The sequence below is a fragment of the Cervus elaphus genome, chromosome 10, assembly GCF_910594005.1.
Source record: "Cervus elaphus chromosome 10, mCerEla1.1, whole genome shotgun sequence".
Taxonomy (NCBI): domain Eukaryota; kingdom Metazoa; phylum Chordata; class Mammalia; order Artiodactyla; family Cervidae; genus Cervus; species Cervus elaphus.
The window spans coordinates 6476069-6492646 of NC_057824.1; positions in this window are offsets into that span (position 1 = coordinate 6476069).

Consider the following 16578-nt stretch of genomic DNA (forward strand, 5'->3'; position numbering starts at 1 on the left):
CTTTCGTGTTGCTACAGTGACCTCAGGATCCCTCTAGCCTTGAAACAGTGTTCTTGGGGTTTCTCTGGAGTGCCATCAAGGAAATCAAGGCTCCTTTCATGTGTGATGTGCAATACGGAATTACTCTGCACGCAGTGCAGGGTAATCGGGCCTCATATCGCGGCGAGGGGGAAGTCTCATGGTTTTTCTCGAGTTGCGACGGGAACCTGGGGTATATTCTCGAGTTACGACGGGGATGGTCCTTCCACCCACGTGTTTGTTCAGCGACGTCAGGACTCCTGCCTAGTTGCGAGGGACAACTCGGGATTCTCCTTGAGGCTTGGCAGGGCAATTGGGACGCCTCTCCAGCTGAGGCGGGAGACGAAGGGTCCTTTTCCACGTGCCACAGGAATCCTGGGACTCCTATCAAGTTTCACGAGGATTCAGGCATCGTCTCCTTTGGAGGAACTAATCTCCGCGTACGTCTGGAGTTTTCAAAGGATGTGAGGCCTCCGGTCGCGATGAGGTGGTGAACTAGGTCTTTCTCTGTGGTCTCCACAGGGGATTCAGACATCCTTTCGTCTTAGGAGATGCAAGACGAGCCTGTATTCAAGACACTGCAGGGATATCCGGCCTTATTTCGAGTCAGGGCATCGCGGTCTCCATTCCACTTGAGGCCGCAAACTCAGGGTCCCTCTCACATACCTAGAGCTGAGAGAAGCCTCCTCTTGAGGTGCTTGTGGTAAGGTGGTATTCCTCTGGAGTCGAAGCCAGGGACTAACCTCTCATCTCGAGTTGATTTTTGGTCCACGGAGCTCTTTCGTGTTGCTACAGTGACCTCAGGATCCCTCAACCTTGAAACAGTGTTCTTGGGGTTTCTCTGGAGTGCCATCAAGGAAATCAAGGCTCCTTTCATGTGGGATGTGCAACAGGGAATTGCTCTGCACGCAGTGCAGGGGAATCGGGCCTCATCTCGCGGCGAGGGGGAAGTCTCATGGTTTTTCTCGAGTTGCGGCGGGAACCTGGGGTATATTCTCGAGTTACGACGGGGATGGCCCTTCCACCCACGTGTTTGTTCAGCGACGTCAGGACTCCTGCCTAGTTGCGAGGGACAACTCGGGATTCTCCTCGAGGCTTGGCAGGGCAATTGGGACGCCTCTCCAGCTGAGGCGGGAGACCAAGGGTCCCTTTCCACGTGCCACAGGAATCCTGGGACTCCTATCAAGTTTCACGAGGAGTCAGGCATCGGCTCCTTTGGAGGCACTGATCTCCGCGAACCTCTGGAGTTTTCAAAGTATGTGAGGCCTCCGGTCGCGATGAGGTGGGGAACTAGGTCTTTCTCTGTGGTCTCCACAGGGGATTCAGACATCCTTTCGTCTTGGGAGATGCAAGACGAGCCTGCATTCAAGTCACTGCAGGGATATCCGGCCTTATTTCCAGTCAGGGCATCGCGGTCTCCATTCCACTTGAGGCCGCAAACTCAGGGTCCCTCTCACATACATAGAGCTGAGAGAAGCCTCCTCTTGAGGTGCTTGTGGTAAGGTGGTATTCCTCTGGAGTCGAAGCCAGGGACTAACCTCTCATCTCGAGTTGATTTTTGGTCCACGGAGCTCTTTCGTGTTGCTACAGAGACCTCAGGATCCCTCTATCCTTGAAACAGTGTTCTTGGGGTTTCTCTGGAGTGCCATCAAGGAAATCAAGGCTCCTTTCATGTGTGATGTGCAACACGGAATTGCTCTGCACGCAGTGCAGGGGAATCGGGCCTCATCTCGTGGCGAGAGGGAAGTCTCATGGTTTTTCTCGAGTTGCGGTGGGAACCTGGGGTATATTCTCGAGTTACGACGGGGATGGCCCTTCCACACACGTGTTTCTTCTGCGAGGTCAGGACTCCTGCCTAGTTGCGAGGGACAACTCGGGATTCTCCTCGAGGCTTGGCAGGGCAATTGGGACGCCTCTCCAGCTGAGGTGGGAGACCAAGGGTCCCTTTCCACGTGCCACAGGAATCCTGGGACTCCAATCAAGTTTCACGAGGAGTCAGGCATCGTCTCCTTTGGAGGCACTGATCTCCGCGTACCTCTGGAGTTTTCAAAGGATGTGAGGCCTCCGGTCGCGATGAGGTGGGGAACGAGGTCATTCTCTGTGGTCTCCACAGGGGATTCAGACATCCTGTCGTCTTGGGAGATGCAAGACGAGCCTGCATTCAAGTCACTGCAGGAATATCCGGCCTTATTTTGAGTCAGGGCATCGCGGTCTCCATTCCACTTGAGGCCGCAAACTCAGGGTCCCTCTCACATACATAGAGCTGAGAGAAGCCTCCTCTTGAGGTGCTTGTGGTAAGGTGGTATTCCTCTGGAGTCGAAGCCAGGGACTAACCTCTCATCTCGAGTTGATTTTTGGTCCTCGGTGCTCTTTCGTGTTGCTACAGTGACCTCAGGATCCCTCAACCTTGACACAGTGTTCTTGGGGTTTCTCTGGAGTGCCATCAAGGAAATCAAGGCTCCTTTCATGTGTGATGTTCAACACAGAATTGCTCTGCACGCTGTGCAGAGTATCGGGCCTCATTTTGCGGCGAGGGGGAAGTCTAATGGTTTTTCTTGAGTTGCGATTGGAAGCTGGGGTATATTCTCGAGTAACGACGGGAATGCCCTTCCACACACGTGTTTGTTCAGCGACGTCAGACTCCTGCCTAGCTGCGAGGGACAACTCGGGATTCTCCTCGAGGCTTGGCAGGGCAATTGGGACGCCTCTCCAGCTGAGGCGGGAGACCAAGGGTCCCTTTCCACGTGCCACAGGAATCCTGGGACTCCTATCAAGTTTCACGAGGAGTCAGGCATCTTCTCCTTTGGAGGCACTGATCTCCGCGTACCTCTGGAGTTTTCAAAGATGTGAGGCCTCCGGTCGCCATGAGGTGGGGAACTAGGTCTTTCTCTGTGGTCTCCACAGGGGATTCAGACATCCGTTCATCTTGGGAGATGCAAGACGAGCCTGCATTCAAGTCACTGCAGGGATATCCGGCCTTATTTTGCGTCAGGGCATTGCAGTGTCCATTCCACTTGAGGCCGCAAAATCAGGGTCCCTCTCACATACATAGAGCTGAGAGAAGCCTCCTCTTGAGGTGCTTGTGGTAAGGTGGTATTCCTCTGGAGTCGAAGCCAGGGACTAACCTCTCATCTCGAGTTGATTTTTGGTCCACGGAGCTCTTTCGTGTTGCTACAGTGACCTCAGGATCCCTCTAGCCTTGAAACAGTGTTCTTGGGGTTTCTCTGGCGTGCCATCAAGGAAATCAAGGGTCCTTTCATGTGTGATGTGCAACACGGAATTGCTCTGCACGCAGTGCAGGGGAATCAGGCCTCATTTCGCGGCGAGGGGGAAGTCTCATGGCTTTTCTCGAGTTGCGGCGGGAACCTGGGGTATATTCTCGAGTTACGACGGGGATGGCCCTTCCACCCACGTGTTTGTTCAGCGACGTCAGGACTCCTGCCTAGTTGCGAGGGACAACTCGGGATTCTCCTCGAGGCTTGGCAGGGCAATTGGGACGCCTCTCCAGCTGAGGCGGGAGACCAAGGGTCCCTTTCCACGTGCCACAGGAATCCTGGGACTCCTATCAAGTTTCACGAGGAGTCAGGCATCGTCTCCTTTGGAGGCACTGATCTCGGCGTACCTCTGGAGTTTTCAAAGGATGTGAGGCCTCCGGTCACGATGAGGTGTGGAACGAGGTCTTTCTCTGTGGTCTCCACAGGGGTTTCAGATATCCTTTTGTCTTGGGAGATGCAAGACGAGCCTGTATTCAAGTCACTGCAGGGATATCCGGCCTTATTTCCAGTCAGGGCATCGCGGTGTCCATTCCACTTGAGGCCGCAAACTCAGGGTCCCTCTCACATACATAGAGCTGAGAGAAGCCTCCTCTTGAGGTGCTTGTGGTAAGGTGGTATTCCTCTGGAGTCAAAGCCAGGGACTAACCTCTCATCTCGAGTTGATTTTTGGTCCACGGAGCTCTTTCGTGTTGCTACAGTGACCTCAGGATCCCTCAACCTTGAAACAGTGTTCTTGGGGATTCTCTGGAGTGCCATCAAGGAAATCAAGGCTCCTTTCATGTGTGATGTGCAACACGGAATTGCTCTGCACGCAGTGCAGGGGAATCGGTCCTCATCGCGCGGCGAGGGGGAAGTCTCATGGTTTTTCTCGAGTTGCGGCGGGAACCTGGGGTATATTCTCGAGTTACGACGGGGATGGCCCTTCCACCCACGTGTTTGTTCAGCGAAGTCAGGACTCCTGCCTAGTTGCGAGGGACAACTCGGGATTCTCCTCGAGGCTTGGCAGGGCAATTGGGACGCCTCTCCACCTGAGGCGGGAGACCAAGGGTCCCTTTCCACGTGCCACAGGAATCCTGGGACTCCTATCAAGTTTCACGAGGAGTCAGGCATCGTCTCCATTGGAGGCACTGATCTCCGAGTACCTCTGGAGTTTTCAAAGGATGTGAGGCCTCCGGTCGCGATGAGGTGGGGAACTAGGTGTTTCTCCGTGGTCTCCACAGGGGATTCAGACATCCTGTCGTCTTGGGAGATGCAAGACGAGCCTGCATTCAAGTCACTGCAGGAATATCCGGCCTTATTTCGAGTCACGGCATCGCGGTCTCCATTCCACTTGAGGCCGCAAACTCAGGGTCCCTCTCACATACATAGAGCTGAGAGAAGCCTCCTCTTGAGGTGCTTGTGGTAAGGTGGTATTCCTCTGGAGTCGAAGCCAGGGACTAACCTCTCATCTCGAGTTGATTTTTGGTCCACGGAGCTCTTTCCTGTTGCTACAGTGACCTCAGGATCCCTCAACCTTGAAACAGTGTTCTTGGGGTTTCTCTGGAGTGCCATCAAGGAAATCAAGGCTCCTTTCATGTGTGATGTGCAACACGGAATTGCTCTGCATGCAGTGCAGGGGAATCGGGCCTCATCTCGCGGCGAGGGGGAAGTCTCATGGTTTTTCTCGAGTTGCGGCGGGAACCTGGGGTATATTCTCGAGTTACGACGGGGATGGACCTTCCACCCACGTGTTTGTTCAGCGACGTCAGGACTCCTGCCTAGTTGCGAGGAACAACTCTGGATTCTCCTCGAGGCCTGGCAGGGCAATTGGGACGCCTCTCCAGCTGAGGCGGGAGACCAAGGGTAACTTTCCACGTGCCACAGGAATCCTGGGACTCCTATCAAGTTTCACGAGGAGTCAGGCATCGTCTCCTTTGGAGGCAGTGATCTCCGCGTACCTCTGGAGTTTTCAAAGGATGTGAGGCCTTTGGTCGCAATGAGGTGGGGAACTAGGTCTTTCTATGTGGTCTCCACAGGGGATTCAGATATCCTTTCGTCTTGGGAGATGCAAGACGAGCCTGCATTCAAGTCACTGCAGGGATATCCGGCCTTATTTCGAGTCAGGGCATCGCGGTCTCCATTCCACTTGAGGCCGCAAACTCAGGGTCCCTCCCACATACCTAGAGCTGAGAGAAGCCTCCTCTTGCGGTGCTTGTGGTAAGGTGGTATTCCTCTGGAGTAGAAGCCAGGGACTAACCTTACATCTCGAGTTGATTCTTGGTCCACGGAGCTCTTTCGTGCTGCTACAGTGACCTCAGGATCCCTCTAGCCTTGAAACAGTGTTCTTGGGGTTTCTCTGGAGTGCCATCAAGGAAATCAAGGCTCCTTTCATGTGTGATGTGCAACACGGAATTGCTCTGCACGCAGTGCAGGGGAATCGGGCCTCATCTCGCGGCGAGGGGGAAGTCTCATGGTTTTTCTCGAGTTGCGGCGGGAACCTGGGGTATTATTCTCGAGTTACGACGGGGATGGCCCTTCCACCCGCGTATTTGTTCAGCGAAGTCAGGACTCCTGCCTAGTTGCGAGGGACAACTCTGGATTCTCCTCGAGGCTTGGCAGGGCAATTGGGACGCCTCTCCAGCTGAGGCGGGAGACCAAGGGTCCCTTTCCACGTGCCACAGGAATCCTGGGACTCCTATCAAGTTTCACGAGGAGTCAGGCATCGTCTCCTTTGGAGGCACTGATCTCCGCGTACCTCTGGAGTTTTCAAAGAATGTGAGGCCTTTGGTCGCAATGAGGTGGGGAACTAGGTCTTTCTATGTGGTCTCCACAGGGGATTCAGATATCCTTTCGTCTTGGGAGATGCAAGACGAGCCTGCATTCAAGTCACTGCAGGGATATCCGGCCTTATTTAGAGTCAGGGCATCGCGGGCTCCATTCCACTTGAGGCCGCAAGCTCAGGGTCCCTCTCACATACATAGAGCTGAGAGAAGCCTCCTCTTGAGGTGTTGTGGCAAGACGGTATTCCTCTGGAGTCGAAGCCAGGGACTAACCTCTCATCTCGAGTTGATTTTTGGTCCACGGAGCTCTTTCGTGTTGCTACAGTGACCTCAGGATCCCTCAACCTTGAAACAGTGTTCTTGGGGTTTCTCTGGAGTGCCATCAAGGAAATCAAGGCTCCTTTCATGTGTGATGTGCAACACGGAATTGCTCTGCACGCAGTGCAGGGGAATCGGGCCTCATCTCGCGGCGAGGGGGAAATCTCATGGTTTTTCTCGAGTTGCGGCGGGAACCTGCGGTATATTCTCGAGTTACGACGGGGATGGCCATTCCACACACGTGTTAGTTCTGCGAAGTCAGGACTCCTGCCTAGTTGCGAGGGACAACTCGGGATTCTCCTCGAGGCTTGGCAGGGCAATTGCGACGCCCCTCCAGCTGAGGCGGGAGACCAAGGGTCCCTTTCCACGTGCCACAGGAATCCTGGGACTCCTATCAAGTTTCACGAGGAGTCAGGCATCGTCTCCTGTGGAGGCACTGATCTCCGCGTACCTCTGGAGTTTTCAAAGGATGTGAGGCCTCCGGTCGCGATGAGGTGAGGAACTAGGTCTTTCTCTGTGGTCTCCACAGGGGATTCAGACATCCTTTCTTCTTGGGAGATGCAAGACGAGCCTGCATTCAAGTCACTGCAGGGATATCCGGCCTTATTTCCAGTCAGGGCATCGCGGTGTCCATTCCACTTGAGGCCGCAAACTCAGGGTCCCTCTCACATACCTAGAGCTGAGAGAAGCCTCCTCTTGAGGTGCTTGTGGTAAGGTGGTATTCCTCTGGAGTCGAAGCCAGGGACTAACCTCTCATCTCGAGTTGATTTTTGGTCCACGGAGCTCTTTCGTGTTGCTACAGTGACCTCGGGATCCCTCTAGCCTTGAAACAGTGTTCTTGGGGTTTCTCTGGAGTGCCATCAAGGAAATCAAGGCTCCTTTCATGTGTGATGTGCAACACGGAATTGCTCTGCACGCAGTGCAGGGGAATCGGGCCTCATCTCGCGGCGAGGGGGAAGTCTCATGGTTTTTCTCGAGTTGCGGCGGGAACCTGGGGTATATTCTCGAGTTACGACGGGGATGGCCCTTCCACACACGTGTTTCTTCAGCGACGTCAGGACTCCTGCCTAGTTGCGAGGGACAACTCGGGATTCTCCTCGAGGCTTGGCAGGGCAATTGGGACGCCTCTCCAGCTGAGGCGGGAGACCAAGGGTCCCTTTCCACGTGCCACAGGAATCCTGGGACTCCTATCAAGTTTCACGAGGAGTCAGGCATCGTCTCCTTTGGAGGCACTGATCGACGCGTACCGTGGAGTTTTCAAAGGATGTGAGGCCTCCGGTCGCGATGAGGTGGGGAACTGGGTCTTTCTCTGTGGTCTCCACAGGGGATTCAGACATCCTTTCGTCTTGGGAGATGCAAGACGAGCCTGCATTCAAGTCACTGCAGGGATATCCAGCCTTATTTCGAGCCAGGGCATCGCGGTGTCCATTCCACTTGAGGCCGCAAACTCAGGGTCCCTCCCACATACCTAGAGCTGAGAGAAGCCTCCTCTTGCGGTGCTTGTGGTAAGGTGGTATTCCTCTGGAGTCGAAGCCAGGGACTAACCTTACATCTCGAGTTGATTCTTGGTCCACGGAGCTCTTTCGTGCTGCTACAGTGACCTCAGGATCCCTCTAGCCTTGAAACAGTGTTCTTGGGGTTTCTCTGGAGTGCCATCAAGGAAATCAAGGCTCCTTTCATGTGTGATGTGCAACACGGAATTGCTCTGCACGCAGTGCAGGGGAATCGGGCCTCATCTCGCGGCGAGGGGGAAGTCTCATGGTTTTTCTCGAGTTGCGGCGGGAACCTGGGGTATATTCTCGAGTTACGACGGGGATGGCCCTTCCACCCGCGTGTTTGTTCAGCGAAGTCAGGACTCCTGCCTAGTTGTGAGGGACAACTCTGGATTCTCCTCGAGGCTTGGCAGGGCAATTGGGACGCCTCTCCAGCTGAGGCGGGAGACCAAGGGTCCCTTTCCACGTGCCACAGGAATCCTGGGACTCCAATCAAGTTTCACGAGGAGTCAGGCATCGTCTCCTTTGGAGGCACTGATCTCCGCGTACCTCTGGAGTTTTCAAAGGATGTGAGGCCTCCGGTCGCGATGAGGTGGGGAACTAGGTCATTCTCTGTGGTCTCCACAGGGGATTCAGACATCCTTTCGTCTTGGGAGATGCAAGACGAGCCTGCATTCAAGTCACTGCAGTGATATCCGGCCTTATTTCGAGTCAGGGCATCGCGGTCTCCATTCTACTTGAGGCCGCAAACTCAGGGTCCCTCTCACATACATAGAGCTGAGAGAAGCCTCCTCTTGAGGTGCTTGTGTTAAGGTGGTATTCCTCTGGAGTCGAAGCCAGGGACTAACCTCTCATCTCGAGTTGATTTTTGGTCCACGGAGCTCTTTCGTGTTGCTACAGTGACCTCGGGATCCCTCTAGCCTTGAAACAGTGTTCTTGGGGTTTCTCTGGAGTGCCATCAAGGAAATCAAGGCTCCTTTCATGTGTGATGTGCAACAGGGAATTGCTCTGCACGCAGTGTAGGGGAATCGGGCCTCATCTCGCGGCGAGGGGGAAGTCTCATGGTTTTTCTCGAGTTGCGGCGGGAACCTGGGGTATATTCTCGAGTTACGACGGGGATGGCCCATCCACACACGTGTTTGTTCAGCGACGTCAGGACTCCTGCCTAGTTGCGAGGGACAACTCTGGATTCTCCTCGAGGCTTGGCAGGGCAATTGGGACGCCTCTCCAGCTGAGGCGGGAGACCAAGGGTCCCTTTCCACGTGCCACAGGAATCCTGGGACTCCTATCAAGTTTCACGAGGAGTCAGGCATCGTCTCCTTTGGAGGCACTGATCTCCGCGTACCTCTGGAGTTTTCAAAGAATGTGAGGCCTTTGTTCGCAATGAGGTGGGGAACTAGGTCTTTCTATGTGGTCTCCACAGGGGATTCAGATATCCTTTCGTCTTGGGAGATGCAAGACGAGCCTGCATTCAAGTCACTGCAGGGATATCCGGCCTTATTTAGAGTCAGGGCATCGCGGGCTCCATTCCACTTGAGGCCGCAAGCTCAGGGTCCCTCTCACATACATAGAGCTGAGAGAAGCCTCCTCTTGAGGTGTTGTGGCAAGACGGTATTCCTCTGGAGTCGAAGCCAGGGACTAACCTCTCATCTCGAGTTGATTTTTGGTCCACGGAGCTCTTTCGTGTTGCTACAGTGACCTCAGGATCCCTCAACCTTGAAACAGTGTTCTTGGGGTTTCTCTGGAGTGCCATCAAGGAAATCAAGGCTCCTTTCATGTGTGATGTGCAACACGGAATTGCTCTGCACGCAGTGCAGGGGAATCGGGCCTCATCTCGCGGCGAGGGGGAAATCTCATGGTTTATCTCGAGTTGCGGCGGGAACCTGCGGTATATTCTCGAGTTACGACGGGGATGGCCATTCCACACACGTGTTAGTTCTGCGAAGTCAGGACTCCTGCCTAGTTGCGAGGGACAACTCGGGATTCTCCTCGAGGCTTGGCAGGGCAATTGCGACGCCCCTCCAGCTGAGGCGGGAGACCAAGGGTCCCTTTCCACGTGCCACAGGAATCCTGGGACTCCTATCAAGTTTCACGAGGAGTCAGGCATCGTCTCCTGTGGAGGCACTGATCTCCGCGTACCTCTGGAGTTTTCAAAGGATGTGAGGCCTCCGGTCGCGATGAGGTGGGGAACTAGGTCTTTCTCTGTGGTCTCCACAGGGGATTCAGACATCCTTTCTTCTTGGGAGATGCAAGACGAGCCTGCATTCAAGTCACTGCAGGGATATCCGGCCTTATTTCCAGTCAGGGCATCGCGGTGTCCATTCCACTTGAGGCCGCAAACTCAGGGTCCCTCTCACATACCTAGAGCTGAGAGAAGCCTCCTCTTGAGGTGCTTGTGGTAAGGTGGTATTCCTCTGGAGTCGAAGCCAGGGACTAACCTCTCATCTCGAGTTGATTTTTGGTCCACGGAGCTCTTTCGTGTTGCTACAGTGACCTCGGGATCCCTCTAGCCTTGAAACAGTGTTCTTGGGGTTTCTCTGGAGTGCCATCAAGGAAATCAAGGCTCCTTTCATGTGTGATGTGCAACACGGAATTGCTCTGCACGCAGTGCAGGGGAATCGGGCCTCATCTCGCGGCGAGGGGGAAGTCTCATGGTTTTTCTCGAGTTGCGGCGGGAACCTGGGGTATATTCTCGAGTTACGACGGGGATGGCCCTTCCACACACGTGTTTCTTCAGCGACGTCAGGACTCCTGCCTAGTTGCGAGGGACAACTCGGGATTCTCCTCGAGGCTTGGCAGGGCAATTGGGACGCCTCTCCAGCTGAGGCGGGAGACCAAGGGTCCCTTTCCACGTGCCACAGGAATCCTGGGACTCCTATCAAGTTTCACGAGGAGTCAGGCATCGTCTCCTTTGGAGGCACTGATCGACGCGTACCGTGGAGTTTTCAAAGGATGTGAGGCCTCCGGTCGCGATGAGGTGGGGAACTGGGTCTTTCTCTGTGGTCTCCACAGGGGATTCAGACATCCTTTCGTCTTGGGAGATGCAAGACGAGCCTGCATTCAAGTCACTGCAGGGATATCCAGCCTTATTTCGAGCCAGGGCATCGCGGTGTCCATTCCACTTGAGGCCGCAAACTCAGGGTCCCTCCCACATACCTAGAGCTGAGAGAAGCCTCCTCTTGCGGTGCTTGTGGTAAGGTGGTATTCCTCTGGAGTCGAAGCCAGGGACTAACCTTACATCTCGAGTTGATTCTTGGTCCACGGAGCTCTTTCGTGCTGCTACAGTGACCTCAGGATCCCTCTAGCCTTGAAACAGTGTTCTTGGGGTTTCTCTGGAGTGCCATCAAGGAAATCAAGGCTCCTTTCATGTGTGATGTGCAACACGGAATTGCTCTGCACGCAGTGCAGGGGAATCGGGCCTCATCTCGCGGCGAGGGGGAAGTCTCATGGTTTTTCTCGAGTTGCGGCGGGAACCTGGGGTATATTCTCGAGTTACGACGGGGATGGCCCTTCCACCCGCGTGTTTGTTCAGCGAAGTCAGGACTCCTGCCTAGTTGTGAGGGACAACTCTGGATTCTCCTCGAGGCTTGGCAGGGCAATTGGGACGCCTCTCCAGCTGAGGCGGGAGACCAAGGGTCCCTTTCCACGTGCCACAGGAATCCTGGGACTCCAATCAAGTTTCACGAGGAGTCAGGCATCGTCTCCTTTGGAGGCACTGATCTCCGCGTACCTCTGGAGTTTTCAAAGGATGTGAGGCCTCCGGTCGCGATGAGGTGGGGAACTAGGTCATTCTCTGTGGTCTCCACAGGGGATTCAGACATCCTTTCGTCTTGGGAGATGCAAGACGAGCCTGCATTCAAGTCACTGCAGTGATATCCGGCCTTATTTCGAGTCAGGGCATCGCGGTCTCCATTCTACTTGAGGCCGCAAACTCAGGGTCCCTCTCACATACATAGAGCTGAGAGAAGCCTCCTCTTGAGGTGCTTGTGTTAAGGTGGTATTCCTCTGGAGTCGAAGCCAGGGACTAACCTCTCATCTCGAGTTGATTTTTGGTCCACGGAGCTCTTTCGTGTTGCTACAGTGACCTCGGGATCCCTCTAGCCTTGAAACAGTGTTCTTGGGGTTTCTCTGGAGTGCCATCAAGGAAATCAAGGCTCCTTTCATGTGTGATGTGCAACAGGGAATTGCTCTGCACGCAGTGTAGGGGAATCGGGCCTCATCTCGCGGCGAGGGGGAAGTCTCATGGTTTTTCTCGAGTTGCGGCGGGAACCTGGGGTATATTCTCGAGTTACGACGGGGATGGCCCATCCACACACGTGTTTGTTCAGCGACGTCAGGACTCCTGCCTAGTTGCGAGGGACAACTCGGGATTCTCCTCGAGGCTTGGCAGGGCAATTGGGACGCCTCTCCAGCTGAGGCGGGAGACCAAGGGTCCCTTTCCACGTGCCACAGGAATCCTGGGACTCCTATCAAGTTTCACGAGGAGTCAGGCATCGTCTCCTTTGGAGGCACTGATCTCCGCGAACCTCTGGAGTTTTCAAAGTATGTGAGGCCTCCGGTCGCGATGAGGTGGGGAACTAGGTCTTTCTCTGTGGTCTCCACAGGGGATTCAGACATCCTTTCGTCTTGGGAGATGGAAGACGAGCCTGCATTCAAGTCACTGCAGGGATATCCGGCCTTATTTCCAGTCAGGGCATCGCGGTCTCCATTCCACTTGAGGCCGCAAACTCAGGGTCCCTCTCACATACCTAGAGCTGAGAGAAGCCTCCTCTTGAGGTGCTTGTGGTAAGGTGGTATTCCTCTGGAGTCGAAGCCAGGGACTAACCTCTCATCTCGAGTTGATTTTTGGTCCACGGAGCTCTTTCGTGTTGCTACAGTGACCTCGGGATCCCTCTAGCCTTGAAACAGTGTTCTTGGGGTTTCTCTGGAGTGCCATCAAGGAAATCAAGGCTCCTTTCATGTGTGATGTGCAACACGGAATTGCTCTGCACGCAGTGCAGGGGAATCGGGCCTCATCTCGCGGCGAGGGGGAAGTCTCATGCTTTTTCTCGAGTTGCGGTGGGAACCTGGGGTATATTCTCAAGTTACGACGGGGATGGCCCTTCCACACACGTGTTTCTTCAGCGACGTCAGGACTCCTGCCTAGTTGCGAGGGACAACTCGGGGTTCTCCTCAAGGCTTGGTAGGGCAATTGGGACGCCTCACCAGCTGAGGCGGGAGACCAAGTGTCCCTTTCCACGTGCCACAGGAATCCTGGGACTCCTATCAAGTTTCACGAGGAGTCAGGCATCGTCTCCTTTGGAGGCACTGATCTCCGCGTACCTGTGGAGTTTTCAAAGGATGTGAGGCCTCCGGTCGCGATGAGGTGGGGAACTACGTCTTTCTCTGTGGTCTCCATAGGGGATTCAGACATCCTTTCGTCTTCGGAGATGCAAGACGAGCCTGCATTCAAGTCACTGCAGGGATATCTGGCCTTATTTCGAGTCAGGGCATCGCGGTGTCCATTCCACTTGAGGCCTCAAACTCAGGGTACCTCTCACATAGCTAGAGCTGAGAGAAGCCTCCTCTTGAGGTGGTTGTGGTAAGGTGGTATTCCTCTGGAGTCGAAGCCAGGGACTAACCTCTCATCTCGAGTTGATTTTTGGTCCACGGAGCACTTTCCTTTTGCTACAGTGACCTCAGGATCCCTCTAGCCTTGAAACAGTGTTCTTGGGGTTTCTCTGGAGTGCCATCAAGGAAATCAAGGCTCCTTTCATGTGTGATGTGCAACACGGAATTGCTCTGCACGCAGTGCAGGGGAATCGGGCCTCATCTCGCGGCGAGGGGGAAGTCTCATGGTTTTTCTCGAGTTGCGGCGGGAACCTGGGGTATATTCTCGAGTTACGAAGGGGATGGCCCTTCCACACACGTGTTTCTAAAGCGACGTCAGGACTCCTGCCTAGTTGCGAGGGACAACTCGGGATTCTCCTCGAGGCTTGGCAGGGCAATTGGGACGCATCTCCAGCTGAGGCGGGAGACCAAGGGTCCCTTTCCACGTGCCACAGGAATCCTGGGACTCCTATCAAGTTTCACGAGGAGTCAGGCATCGTCACCTTTGGAGGCACTGATCTCCGCGTACCTCTGGAGTTTTCAAAGGATGTGAGGCCTCCGGTCGCGATGAGGTGGGGAACTAGGTCTTTTTCTGTGTCTCCACAGGGGATTCGGACATCCTTTCGTCTTGGGAGATGCAATACGAGCCTGCATTCAAGTCACTGCAGGGATATCCGGCCTTATTTTGAGTCAGGGCATCGCGGTGTCCATTCCACTTGAGGCCGCAAACTCAGCACATAGCTAGAGCTGAGAGAAGCCTCCTCTTGAGGTGCTTGTGGTAAGGTGGTATTCCTCTGGAGTCGAAGCCAGGGACTAACCTCTCATCTCGAGTTGATTTTTGGTCCACGGAGCTCTTTCGTGTTGCTACAGTGACCTCGGGATCCCTCTAGCCTTGAAACAGTGTTCTTGGGGTTTCTCTGGAGTGCCATCAAGGAAATCAAGTCTCCTTTCATGTGTGATGTGCAACACGGAATTGCTCTGCACGCAGTGCAGGGGAATCGGGCCTCATCTCGTGACGAGGGGGAAGTCTCATGGTTTTTCTCGAGTTGCGGTGGGAACCTGGGGTATATACTCGAGTTACGACGGGGATGGCCCTTCCACACACGTGTTTCTTCAGCGACGTCAGGACTCCTGCCTAGTTGCGAGGGACAACTCGGGATTCTCCTCGAGGCTTGGCAGGGCAATTGGGACGCCTCTCCAGCTGAGGCGGGAGACCAAGGGTCCCTTTCCACGTGCCACAGGAATCCTGGGACTCCTATCAAGTTTCACGAGGAGTTAGGCATCGTCTCCTTTGGAGGCACTGATCTCCGCGTACCTCTGGAGTTTTCAAAGGATGTGAGGCCTCCGGTCGCGATGAGGTGGGGAACTAGGTCTTTTCTTTGGTCTCCACAGGGGATTCAGACATCCTTTCGTCTTCGGAGATGCAAGACGAGCCTGCATTCAAGTCACTGCAGGGATATCCGGCCTTATTTCCAGTCAGGGCATCGCGGTGTCCATTCCACTTGAGGCCGCAAACTCAGGGTCCCTCTCACATACCTAGAGCTGAGAGAAGCCTCCTCTTGAGGTGCTTGTGGAAAGGTGCTATTCCACTGGAGTCGAAGCCAGGGACTAACCTCTCATCTCGAGTTGAATTTTGGTCTACGGAGCTCTTTCGTGTTGCTACAGTGAACTCAGGATCCCTCTAGCCTTGAAACAGTGTTCTTGGGGTCTCTCTGTAGTGCCATCAAGGAAATCAAGGCTCCTTTCATGTGTGATGTGCAACACGGAATTGCTCTGCACGCAGTGCAGGGTATCGGGCCTCATTTTGCGGCGAGGGAGAAGTCTAATGGTTTTTCTTGAGTTGCGATTGGAAGCTGGGGTATATTCTCGAGTAACGACGGGAATGCCCTTCCACACACGTGTTTGTTCAGCGACGTCAGACTCCTGCCTAGTTGCGAGGGACAACTCGGGATTCTCCTCGAGGCTTGGCAGGGCAATTGGGACGCCTCTCCAGCTGAGGCGGGAGACCAAGGGTCCCTTTCCACGTGCCACAGGAATCCTGGGACTCCTATCAAGTTTCACGAGGAGTCAGGCATCTTCTCCTTTGGAGGCACTGATCTCCGCGTACCTCTGGAGTTTTCAAAGGATATGAGGCCTTCGGTCGCCATGAGGTGGGGAACTAGGTCTTTCTCTGCGGTCTCCACAGGGGATTCAGACATCCGTTCATCTTGGGAGATGCAAGACGAGCCTGCATTCAAGTCACTGCAGGGATATCCGGCCTTATTTTGCGTCAGGGCATTGCAGTGTCCATTCCACTTGAGGCCGCAAAATCAGGGTCCCTCTCACATACCTAGAGCTGAGAGAAGCCTCCTCTTGAGGTGCTTGTGGTAAGGTGGTATTCCTCTGGAGTCGAAGCCAGGGACTAACCTCTCATCTCGAGTTGATTTTTGGTCCACGGAGCTCTTTCGTGTTGCTACAGTGACCTCAGGATCCCTCTAGCCTTGAAACAGTGTTGTTGGGGTTTCTCTGGAGTGCCATCAAGGAAATCAAGGCTCCTTTCATGTGTGATGTGCAACACGGAATTGCTCTGCACGCAGTGCAGGGGAATCGGGCCTCATCTCATGGCGAGGGGGAAGTCTCATGGTTTTTTTCGAGTTGCGGCGGGAACCTGCGGTATATTCTCGAGTTACGACGGGGATGGCCCTTCCACACACGTGTTAGTTCAGCGACGGCAGGACTCCTGCCTAGTTGCGAGGGACAACTCTGGATTCTCCTCGAGGCTTGGCAGGGCAATTGGGACGCCTCTCCAGCTGAGGCGGGAGACCAAGGGTCCCTTTCCACGTGCCACAGGAATCCTGGGACTCCTATCAAGTTTCACGAGGAGTCAGGCATCGTCTCCTTTGGAGGCACTGATCTCCGCATACGTCTGGAGTTTTCAAAGGATGTGAGGCCTCCGGTCGCGATGAGGTGGGGAACTAGGTCATTCTCTGTGGTCTCCACAGGGGATTCAGACATCCTTTCGTCTTAGGAGATGCAAGACGAGCCTGCATTCAAAACACTGCAGGGATATCCGGCCTTATTTCAAGTCAGGGAATCGCGGTGTCCATTCCACTTGAGGCCGCAAACTCAGGGTCCCTCTCACATACC